The sequence below is a fragment of the Pseudorasbora parva genome, chromosome 5 (genome assembly GCF_024679245.1).
Source record: "Pseudorasbora parva isolate DD20220531a chromosome 5, ASM2467924v1, whole genome shotgun sequence".
NCBI lineage: Eukaryota > Metazoa > Chordata > Actinopteri > Cypriniformes > Gobionidae > Pseudorasbora > Pseudorasbora parva.
In genome coordinates this window covers 46,003,479-46,016,100 of record NC_090176.1, presented here as the reverse complement: position 1 = coordinate 46,016,100, position 12,622 = coordinate 46,003,479, and the positions used below count along the sequence as shown (strand labels likewise).

Genomic DNA, 12,622 nt, shown 5'->3' with positions numbered 1-12,622 from the left:
TCTCTCTCGCTCTCTCACTCACACACACACACACGCTGCAGCCTCCCTTCCACTCACGTCACTTTTTTAAAATCCCCCACAGCGCGAAACACGAGTCCCGCAAACGCGCCGCAGAGGAGCTTGTTTGTAATCAGAGGACAAATGGCTCCTTCCTTAGTTTCGAAATGGTTTGGGTACAAGGTGATCGCGTTGAAAATAAAGGCGTTTGTCCAGCCTTAGAAGCTCATTTGAATCATTGCCGCGGCTCATTTAAGAAAATGACAGCTCCGAAGAGACGCCGCTTTAGTTTGAGGTAACGTTACTGCTAACAATAATAAAGAAAGACGATCAACACCTTATGTGTTACCACTGAAATGAAGATGTAATATATTTCCAAATGTAAGCCCATCTTAAGCGAAATGCACGCTTCATACTGTCGTCTGCTCTGGCTCTAACCTCGAGTGTTTACTTTTTGCAAACCTTGTGAGCGCGCAAACCCAAACGCTGTGACCTCGCGCCAAATGTTTTTATTGGTTTATTAAGTACAAACAGGCGAGTTATGAAAAATTGAGTGCGAGGGATATGTTCAATCACACAAAAAGATTTTGGAATGAGACGGCCAACTGTAGTAGCGTTTAGTCCACTGTCTATAATAGCCTAATTTAGAGATCACTTTTTTATTTATTTTAACCGACAACTTTGATCGGTTAACGTTGATACGGTCAACCATCGGTCAAACGTTCATCGGTAAACATCCCTAGGCAGGTGTTAACTTTACTAACAGTCTTGCTAGGTTAGTAAAGGTTCTAAATAAAATAAAAATGTAGTCCATACTACCTTTATTTGTTTTGTATATCATTTCAAACTGCATTTCCACATTGCAATTTTGTATAGACTATTCATAAACTGAATTAATAGAAAGGTTGCTATATCGTTATGTATATCGTTATCGGGATATCAAATGAGCTATATCAGGATATGAAATTTTGGCCATATCGCCCAGCCCTAATAGACCGTTTTGCCCACGTTTTTCTTTTATTATCGCTGTTGTAGTGTAGCCTATCACTGAGGAGCCAGCACGTGTATCCATCGACAGAACCATACATAAAGCATTATTTTTCAAGTTACAACCAGTGGGTGCCACCGCTCCCACCACGCGCTGCGCGTAGTCGAGCAAAACACACGCTACCCATAGCAACGCGTTATGACAACGATATTTCAGACTGACAGAGACAAGATAAATATGGCTTTTCCGCCATTTGTTACTGTTTTGTACACGTTGTTATATTAATTATAATTCAAATTCGGTTTTATTGGCCACAATATAGTAATGATGAATGTTGAGAGGGGCACTTTTGATTAATTTTCAAAAAGGGCACGGGCTCGAACCCCCAAAGCCCTCCCCTCTGCAGTGCACTTGCCTGGTGTGTGTAACGTGTCCATGCCATGGCACTGACTCCTGTCACACAATGCGGCGAAATCTCCAACAGGGCTTTAATAGTCTAACGTTACAGTGAATGAGAGTATGAGCCGAAACGAACGCACGTGCAGGCCATAGCATAGACATCCGTTAACCTTAGTGTAAACATAGATGACGTCACAGGTTTTTCTATAAAAGAAAGAATGCAGCCTTCGTTTGTAGAGCCAAGCAGTTTATATATTTATAATACTTACTAAAATATATTTCATATTATTTTATTACTTTTGTATTAGTTGTTTGAAGAGTAAAAAAAGAAATTAGTCGGTCTTAATGCAAATTTACAACCGGCAAGTCGGTCGGACTAAGAGGGAAAAATAATAATAATTTGAGTCGGCCCTAAATTGACAGGGTCGGTCGGGTTACGGCAAACAAGAATATTTTTAAGGATGGCCTAAATGACAGCTACCGGTGGTTGGAACCTTTTCTTAATGAATGCACCTGAAATTTATGCAATAAACATGTTTTTGACAAATATTTCAAATTGTTTGTGGTCTATATAGCCTGCAATTAGCCTATGCGCCTGAAGGCCCGGCTTGAAGACCCAGTCGGTTTAAATTCATACCTACGTAATCACCATCACCAAAAATGTACTTTTTTTTTTACATTAAAATTTGAAAAAAAAAAATTTGACCTACCTACCGACCCTTTTTTAAAAAATGTTTACTGTTACTGCAAACCAAAATATTTTTAAGGATGGCCTTAGAATATTTATATTTATATTGGCATTATTCTTATTTATATTACTACTATTTAGATTTATTGGTTGTAGGTTTAGTTTTAGATTGAACTATGTTTACCTTTTTAAAGCAATTTGAAATAGATTTTTATTTAATATGGCAATTGTATGCATTCAAATTGTTTAGTTTCACAGTTATTAATGTATGCAATTTCAGCAATAAAACTTAATTTTTCTAAAAAGAAAACAAATTAGATGTTAATTTTAAGATACCCGTCTTATTGTCTCTTATTGCTCTTTAATAAAGAAAAAGTAATTATTATCCGATTAATCGATCGATTAAGTGGTAGATTAATCGATTACAAAAAGAATCGATAGCTGCAGCCCTAGTGTCGACACATACGAACCAATAACAACATAAAATGTAAGGAAAAGGATAAATGTATGTCTGTGTGAAGAATAAGAATAAATGTAGAAAATTGTATTGGACATTCTGTACATGCCCACAGACAACGTATTCATAAGCATCCAGTGATTTGCTTGTCTCGGGTGTAACTTACACGCTCGGTTTCTCAACTAAATACGTATCCGACCACTGTATATCTGGCCATCTGCTAACGTCTTCTATCCACTCCACTATAGTACACGGATCTGGTAGCCGAATACCATTTGATAAAGTCAACTTTTTAAAATAACTTTCTCGGTTTGTGTTGCTTAATCCGCTCACGTAGCTTGACATGCTGCTGATTCTCACCACAGTTTGTTGCCAAAATGCGCGCGCATACGTTGCTACATTGTATACAACCAGTAAAAGGGTCTATTAGGGATGTCAAAGGCACCGGTACTTCGTTACAAAGTCGGTACAAAATTTTAAAAATGTAATACTTGCATTTCTGTAGTGCCGAGGACATACAGTACCTACTGGCAGCTGCTTTAGTTGCTTCCGTGTTTATCTAAGTTCAGGGCTCTAGACTAACTAACCACTAGGGCTGCACGATTTGGAGAAAATATATAATTGCGATTATTCTGGTTAAAATTGTGATTGCAATTTAAAATGCAATTATTATTTTTATTAATTTACACAAATTAAGTGTGTGTATACATACATATTAACATTGTGTTTATATAGGCCTATTAATATGACTAATAATAATTATTGTGATTATTACTGCTAAAAATATTTTTTAAAAAATAAGAAATTACCATTACAATAACATTTTTATAATTGAATATATATATATGTGTGTATATATATATATATATATATATATATATATATATATATATATATATATATAAAATTAAATATGTGGTTTATCTGCGATAATTTCAATGTCTATGTCTTTAATATGCAATATTAACCTCTTGCGCATCGACTGTGAGGGAAAAAACTCCTGTACATCGATTGAAAACATGCATTGTCCTTTAAATTTATTATTTTTTAAGTTTGTTAAGTTTTTTAATTTCTTATGTATTATTTTTCTTATTTATAATTTATTACCCAAACGTTTAATTCATACTGAAAGCCAGAGGGCGCCCTCGAACGGAAAAGACACATTTGCCTCAGAGAAGTGATATGACGACGTTCATTTTCAGGAAACCCCTTATGTGAAGCTAACGCTGTAAACAGAAGATAGAAACGCTTTTCTGAAACATGACGACAATAAACACGACTGCAGCAAAATATGGTTTATTTGAGTTCTTCAAGCCATCTAGAGAATTTTCATAATAATAAAGTATAATGCAGTGCTGATTGACGTAGAATACTATAAAATAATGCATTGTCTGCCTAACTCTGTGATGAGAAGCCACATTAACTCACAAACACTCGACTGATGATATGAAGTGAGGTAAAACATGTTATTAAACGTTGTCTTTTGTTGAACAGGTTTATGAATGCTTCACTAGTTTGTGAAGATGTTTGACTCATGTTGCTTTTTCAAACCCACGTTATAAGCGACTCAAACTCGCAGTCTTTCAGACGGAGCAAAGTGTACTCCTGATCTCAGAGCCGCTCTTCGCTAACACTATTTATTTATGTAATTAAAATCGCAGCCTTTAAGCTTTCATAATTGCACATCATCCAAATCGCGATTGCGGTTCGATTTCGATTAATTGTGCAGCCCTACTAACCACAAAAAAACCCTGCAGAACGAGTGTGAGTGAATGGCTCAAACACGCAATTTCATTTACCACAAACACAGGAGAACACACACCGGACGAGAAGCACCATGCCACGCCACATCTTAAAATTTGCGCTTAAAATTGAACGCATTGTTTTTTATGAGTGCATGCACACCGGCACCGCAATTCGCAGTCTGTGCGTGGCGCCAAGCTACGACTCAGCTTGAGCTGCGTTTTCAGCCTCTGCCATCTCATTGACATGAATGCATGATCGTCATCTCTAGAGCTGCTGCGAGTCCCATCTTGAGCATTTTATGGTTTCATATGAAAAAAAAAAAGTGTCATTTAATACATCATTAGGGTTGGTTACCGAAATCCCTAACCCAATTTTAATTGCCTGATGAAAAAGAGCAAGACCAATAACAAAAAAACAACAAACAAATCACCAAAATGCAATAATGATTCGGCATTAAAGGGGTACTTCAGCACTGGAAAGACGAATCTGTATTTAAACTGGGTCATTAATGTAGTAGAAATGTGAAATTATTTTTTAATTTGGTGCTTTCTAGACTGAGAAAAGACAGAAAATGTATTTTTTTCTCATGGGGATGAAAGACAACAATTCCCAGAATGCTTCGCTGCCCTACTAGATTACTGAATCACTCTCCCACCGCGTTCATTTTCATAAAATCAGTTCAGTTAGAGAATAGACACTACAATTAAAAACTGAACGTGTCTGTTCAATATAATGTGATTTAGCCGCTGAGGGAGTGTCACAGCACAATAGGGATGGCTCGATACCACAATTTTGGCTTTGTTACGGTACTACAATCTAATACCGAAGTACCGATATTAAATCGATACCACACGGTCTGATGATAGTATGGGTATATTGCATGCGAATGAGTACAATTATGCCCCCAGGTACAATTATGTTTTGAGTTTATAAAGTGGGAAATTACCACAAATGTTTATTAGTAAATTAATCAGCAAAGCTTATCACATCAAATCAGTCATTTGAAAACTTTCTTGTGAGAAATAATTTCTAGGGCTGTTTCGAATGCCGTTTTTTGAGCTTCGAAGCTTAGGTGGCAATCAATATCGAATATTCGAAGCTTCGGTGGGTGGGGCTAAATATATAATAATAGTGTCGGTTTGCATTTGTATCATCTTTCACGACTTCACGTTTCACTCTTCGGCATCGTAAATGTGTTGCGGTAGACCCAGTGGAGTGCAGTGTTGCATTTGGTGCAATATGATCAGGTGGCACACATTCTTTAAATATTAATAAACATTTAATAATCTTTTAAATAGAACAGTTTCCGGTACGCATTACACGGGCAGGTTTATGCTCCGAAAACGGACAGTGATACAAAACACAAAGTCTGTTGAGGGCAAGAACTTTAATAAGGTATTAATAACAAACCTTTCTTTAAAACAAATTAATCCCAAAACAGAAATTAAATTAGTAACGCACAGTGATTTATAAATGTAAGAACACGGTAGCATGGTTATAAACAGTTGAATAAGAATAAATGAATTGTTTTTAAAATGACACAAAATGTAATATCTATTACAATTAGTTTTATTCTATATAAGGGATTTATTTTGTCTTATTCTGACTTTTTGTTAATTTAAATCTTTAAAATGTGCAATGCTTTTATTGAAAGCATGTTGCGGTGTTTTTTTAAATGTATTATTATTATTTCAAGCATGAGTGAGAATGAGTCCGCGACGGAAGTCACGAGTTGAAAAAAAAAAAAAAGAATATTCGAATCTCAAAACTGAAAATCGAATGCCACCTCACCGAACGAATATTCGAATATTCGATTATTCTAGTACAGCCCTAATAATTTCAGCAAAAATCTCTCAAAATTAGCAAATTGCTTCTGGTTTCAAAAGACATCACACCTACACTAAAGCAATCTGCATAATCCGATTCAACATTTCACATTCGTCTCAGGATGGATAACGGAAATCATTTGAACATGCAAGCGATTTTATAGCATTTCGTAATAAGTTACAGGAGATATGAGCTCGTAACAACGACACACACAAGCCTGTAACTTAGAGCTCGCACATTACAAATTAAGTTTCCTTAAACAGTCAAAAACACAGAATTATGTAAAAATGTCAGCCTTTAGTGAGTTCACATAAACACAGTCGGTTGTTTCTAACGCAAAAGTAAATAGTGCAATAGTACACTATTATGAGCTCTAAATGTCATTGTTTGAAACGAAAGCTGAAGATTTTGTGATATTTGATCTTATGTTATTTATGTGCATTGATCAGTGTAAAAAGAAAATAAATGTCTAAATGAGATGGTTTGATGGTCTTATGTTATAGTGCAATAGTACACTATTATGAGCTCTAAATGTCATTGTTTGAAACGAAAGCTGAAGATTTTGTGATATTTGATCTTATGTTATTTATGTGCATTGATCAGTGTAAAAAGAAAATAAATGTCTAAATGAGATGGTTTGATGGTTCTTCATCAGTTTTATAAGCAAAGTAATTACAAAAACTTCGGAAAAAATAGCATATACCATGCGCAAAATCATGATATCGTACCATTTTAAATAAAATATATAACGGTATTTTTCCAGTACCGATATACCGCACATCCCTACAGCACAAACGCTGCAGGAGTCAGATTACACTGACAGTCATGGATGAGCTCGTGATGAGAGCTGAGGTAAACGTGACCGCCCTCGCGGCATAGATTCACAGCGCATGTTCATGTTTTCAGTTCATGCCTTTGGAAGCTTGACTTTCATAGGAATTAATTTGAGAAGTTGAATCCAAGCCTGCAGTACTCCTCTCAGAAACTGAAGCCTCTGCGACTCAATCGCCGCCAGGTGGCAAGTCCCAGGATAGCCGCCCCTCCGTGTTGTCTAATGGACATGAGGCAAACTAAACAATCAAATTACCCTTCAAATATTTTGGGCAAAATCTTCTGGCAGTGATGTGTTTTTCATGTATTTTATTAGGCCATTTATTTCACAGCGCTGGATGTTATGTGGTGATTGTGAAACACACGGAACACTGCACTACATGATTTAATGTTGAAATCGGTTATCTTTCATGTTAATAAAGGACAAGTTTATCAAGAACTATGCACCGTGGCTTTAATTCAGCGCAAGCATCGCAGCAAAAATAGACAACAGACTCGCTGACAGAAGGGCATGCTTATAGAACAGCAGAAATATGTTGTTTTCTCTTCTTTAAATACTCTTACATTTAGATTGATTTAAACACTTTCAAAGGGTCAATGTTTGTTTTCACATACATTTTCCAGTTCTTGAATAGGCCTACTGGGAATTGAAATTCAAGAACCATGAAGCCTGTTGTGATGGTTTTTGTGTAGAATAGATCCAATATTATAATTTCTAAACTAACACAAACGTCTCACCTGAGAAAGGTTTCTTCGTGAAGTTAAATCGCGCCAGGCTCTACAGAGTTTCACAGAGGCTGCGCAGGCGCAGTATTCTTTTTTTCCTAATGATGATTGACAGCATCTGAAGTGTTGACGTGTGTTGACCGTTCTAAAATGGCAGCTCGTCAACGTGCCTGAAGCGTTCGAATGAGGTATAGACCCTTTTACTGTTTGTATACAATGATGACGTAGCAACGTATGCGCATTTTGGCAACAAACTGTGGTGAGAATCAGCAGCATGTCAAGCTACGAGAGCGGATTAAGCAACACAAGCCGAGAAAGTTATTTTAAAAAGTTGACTTTATCAAATGGTATTCGGCTACCAGATCCATGTACTAGTGGAGTGGATAGAAGACGTTTGCAGATGGCCAGATATAACTTAGTGGTCGGATATATACGTATTTATCTGAGAAACCGAGCGTATACACCCGAGACAACATATAAATCACTGGATGCTTATGAATACGTTGTCTGTGGGCATGTACAGAATGTCCAATACAATTTTCTACATTTATTCTTATTCTTCACACAGACATACATTTATCCTTTTCCTTACATTTTATGTTGTTATTGATTCGTATGTGTCGACACACTTCTGTTTAAAGTTTAATTTTGTAATGCTATAGTACTTTAATAGCAACTATGTTGCTTGCATACATTTCTCAGATGGTTATTTTGCAATTAAACTATTAATAAAATCATTACAAATGAAATTGATAAGTACTGTGATTATTGATATGATAGACTGGGGGAGGGGGTACATTATACACACCAGTGGCAGCCAATGGGAGGTTTATTATAAAGCATTAAGTTTCAAGTGCAGTAAATGTTTTACAAATGAATTTTTTTTTATGCAAGCATTTTTATGTCCTCGTTCTAATCAATGCATTTAATCGCCTGCAGCCACAGGTACCGCCGGTTCTTCTGAAACGGCCTTGATCCTGTCGGAATCCTATAAAACTTAAGCCCATTGGTGGAATAGCGATTACTGCAACCGAAAACGCAACAGCCAGACATTTTGATGCTGGGAAACCGTTTTGATAAACTTTCGGAGTTGCTAACACGTTAGAACCACTAAGGGAACAACACCACTTCCGTTGCCAAAATGCGCGCGCAACTCTTTGATCACTTGGGCTGTAAAAGGGTCTATACTGGTCTCATATCATACATATCTATGATCTCACCAACAACAAATAATGCTGAAACTAGAAATGCATCTTTTTTATTTCTGTCATAACAATTGAATATTCCTGTCTAAATGTGCCATCAATACTATCTTTCCCATATTGTGTATAATTAAATATATCTCCATATCCTTCTATATTCTCATTCTTAATAAACTTTTCTTTTGTACTCTTAATTTTAAAGGCCCTATATGTTTCAGTCCCATATAATGTGGCTCCATGATCAAATTATTGAATATTTCCTTTCTACACCAAGGTAGCTACATTAAAGCAGCACTTGGCTACTTTTGCTCTAGGGGTCCCCCTACAGTTTGGAAAAAATTATGTCCTCAACTACTGTCGTAAGATCTGTCATCCTACAGCAGGGGATGCCATCGCGCGTGCATTTGTTGACATGACAACCCTGATAGCCCTGAACTAGTGTTGCGTGGGTCGTCTCATAAACCGGGGACCCCGTATGTCTATTTAATGGTCGTGGGTGCGGGGCGGGTTGTAAAAATATATACAGTGGTGCGGTGCGGGCCAAATAACTTCATAAAAGGGGTGCCGCGGGTTGGTGCAGCACTAACAGTTCCCCTGAACACTGCAAGAGGAGTTCAGAGTTCTTCTGGTGGCGCGTGTGAAATGTCTTCATCCCAGGTAACGTTACAGTCAGTGGCATGTTTCAGCATGTCATATGAATATAATTTCATGGGTTTTATTTTTTTCAAACGCCAAATAATCACGATGCTCACGTTTACAAGCCAGCGTTATTATAGTAGTCTATTGGTTACCGTTTTACAGAATCTATATGATACTTCAGTTCAATGTTTGAGTGGTTGGTAATCACCGTAACAAGCAGGACAGCATCGGTCGGGCACGCCTCCTTCAGCTCACGCCGACGAGCAAACGCTGGTCACATGTTGATCCTCGTCCTGCCTTTAATCCCATCACTTTTTCGTTTCCTCTTATTGCTTTCCTCCAACAAAACCTTTTCTTTCTTATTTGTCTCTGCTGCTTCGGACATGACTATATTATCCGACGAACAAAGTTGGGCTCGCACGTCCGAATGTAAGGAAGTGTGGGTGTTGGTGAAAGTGACGTGTATGCCGTAAAGCAGTCGAATTTTGTAGTTCTTTTTGTTCTCGGGTTACTACCCGAAACCCGAAGTTTAAAAGTACGATTAAAAACGATACAGACCCCATCAAGCTATGGCAGATGTGTCATTCAACCTATTGTAAGTCGATTTATCATCACAAGAGTCTTAAAAAAATATATTATGAAGGTTGAAAAGTTACCTAGTGCTGATTTAAATATCATCTATTCAAAATGATAAACTTGAAAGTTATTTTTTCTTCTTCTAGGAAGATACATAGTAGCATATGCAATTTTAAAGCATATAACTGAACGTCTTTGAAATTTCAGCCAGTATTTTTTTTTTTAACAATAGCACTTCTATTTTTTAATTAAATTTTGTTACAACCATGTATGAAGAAATGAAAATATCTATTTTTCAATTAAACGTTTTAATACACTACAATATTAGCGTATTAATATAAAATGTTTGTTTCTCTAGGTTATTTTTATACTGCATTAACTTACAATAGTGAAAGACGACTTCTCTTTTGTAATCACGTCTTCCCTCAGGGAAACCGAGTAACGTTACATGCTTTTTTGCATGGGTGAATGTTGGACTCATCAACAATAATCAAGTTGTTTGCATCCGCCCAAAATCATTTATCGAAATCAAAATGCAAGTACTAAAAGTGATTTGCCGCGCGAGCCACGCGCTGTGAACTATGAAGCGGGAATGATTCTGATACTGAATGTTTGGCAACCTAAGTGAGCGCGTGTCAACCATAGACTGTAAAACATGATCCTCTCTTCATCTTTACTAAGTTACAGAACGAAATAAACATGAATGAACATCAGAAAATAAGTCGAAAAAAACAGTCCAACTTACCGAAATCCATAGCATGGCTCATGTAGTCGTTTAATCGCTGTTTCAACGGCAGAAAGGCAATAAAACAGCTTCGTCACTCAGGAAAGCCATTTTGTTCGTTGACCATTAACTTGATAGTCGGCAAGAGCACACACGCCACCAAGTGGACAGGATGAGAATTACAGTTACAAGGTACACCCTCAAGTGTTAGTAGGTCTATCAATTTTCCTTCACTGTTAAAAAAGTTTCATCAACTACGGAAAATATTAGGTTAACACGACATCTGATAGGCCTATATATGTACAAGTTTGTTTGTTTAATTTTTACAATAATTTAATATATATAATGTAATGTATAATTTATTTATTACAATATATATTTATATATTACAATATATTAATTAGATTTATTTATAATTTATCAATTAGCATAAAAAAACCTTTAAGGGTTAGTTCACCCAAAAATGAAATTGAGAGTGATGTTTATCTGGTTACCCCCAGGGCATCTAACATGTAGATGTCTTTGTTTCTTCAGTAGGGTTTTGTGCACGTTGCCTAAGCATGTTTTTTTGTTTGTATGTTTTGCTCTTATAGAGCCTTACCCATTCACATGATTATATGACTGGCACACAGCAACGGTTGGAGTTAAAAATCTTCATTTGTGTTCTACTGAAGAAACAAACACACCTACATTTTAGATGCACTGGGGGTAAGCAGATATCACATTTTCATTTTTGGGTGAACTAACTCTTTAAACTCTGCGGACCCTGTACAGGTGTTAAATCATAAAGTATATATCCCTACTTCAATTGTACAAGTCGGTGGAGGAGTACTTTCTGGAGATATACACCACTTTGTCATTTGTTTTACAGAAAGTAACTTTTTCACACCATTTCCTTCTGGATTTGGCCTACCCAAATCTAAAAGCATGGTCTAAAAACTAAATGTTGGTGTCATTTTACAGGAAGCCCTTTGAAGTTACATAAACCACTGCTAAAAGTGATTGACATGCAAGTATATGTCGTCTGAGCTGTAATTAGCCCCAAACACCCACTTTTTGATTTTTTTGGTTATAATTTCATTTTTGAAAGTGTATAACTCAGGCCCTTGTGTGCTCTAGCACCCTGCAGACAGTTTGGGCTGTTTCTGCTATATTCCAGAAACTACTGGAAACAAGATTGTTGTCTGGATCATGTATGCAATATTTATTCAAATGCATCTGAATGGAGGAATATTACCTTTTTTAATGTAATTCCCACCACCAAAATTGTGTATTTAGACCACTGTTTGTGGGCATGGGAAGCTTTTCAATTTGGGTAGGCCAAATCCAGGGTGGAAATCCACAAATATGGCCCCAGAGCAACAACTAATAAAATAAAAACAAACGCTAATGTATTTTTAATTAAAGCACAGTAAAGAACACTGTGCACTTTCTAAATGTCCATCCTCAACTTTACATGTACGTCAGCATTCAGTCCTGCCCTGTAACTATCCCTGGTGCCCTTATTAAGTTAGCACAGAGAGTTCTCTTCAGGCCTCTCATCTGGATAGAGCTTAACCTCCCCCGTCCTCCTTTTCTTTAGCTGTCAGGTCAAGTACGCACCCATATAAATAGCCTCCAAAGCAGGGGTCAGAGGTCAGGGCTGAGCCATGCCCGGAGAGGGGGGGGGTGTGGGAGCTGAATGTGGAACCCCAAGAGGGATCAGGTGTCTCCTCTTTACGGGCGAGGGGGTGGGATATCACCTGCATGATTGGTAAGGCGGGTGGGAACCATTAAGATGGAGAAAACACACCCGTCCCCCCAACCCCTCCTTAGAGAATTC

General features: G+C 37.1%; 1 long non-coding RNA gene across 1 annotated transcript in view; it reads right to left on the bottom strand.

The window, feature by feature from the left end:
• Positions 1-10,943, bottom strand: part of LOC137075654 (uncharacterized) — a 45,653-nt gene extending 34,710 nt beyond the window's left edge. The window contains exon 1 of the long non-coding RNA XR_010905076.1: positions 10,822-10,943. This is a non-coding gene — a long non-coding RNA (uncharacterized lncRNA). The remainder of the gene's footprint in view (positions 1-10,821) is intronic.
• Positions 10,944-12,622: the final 1,679 nt, after the last annotated feature.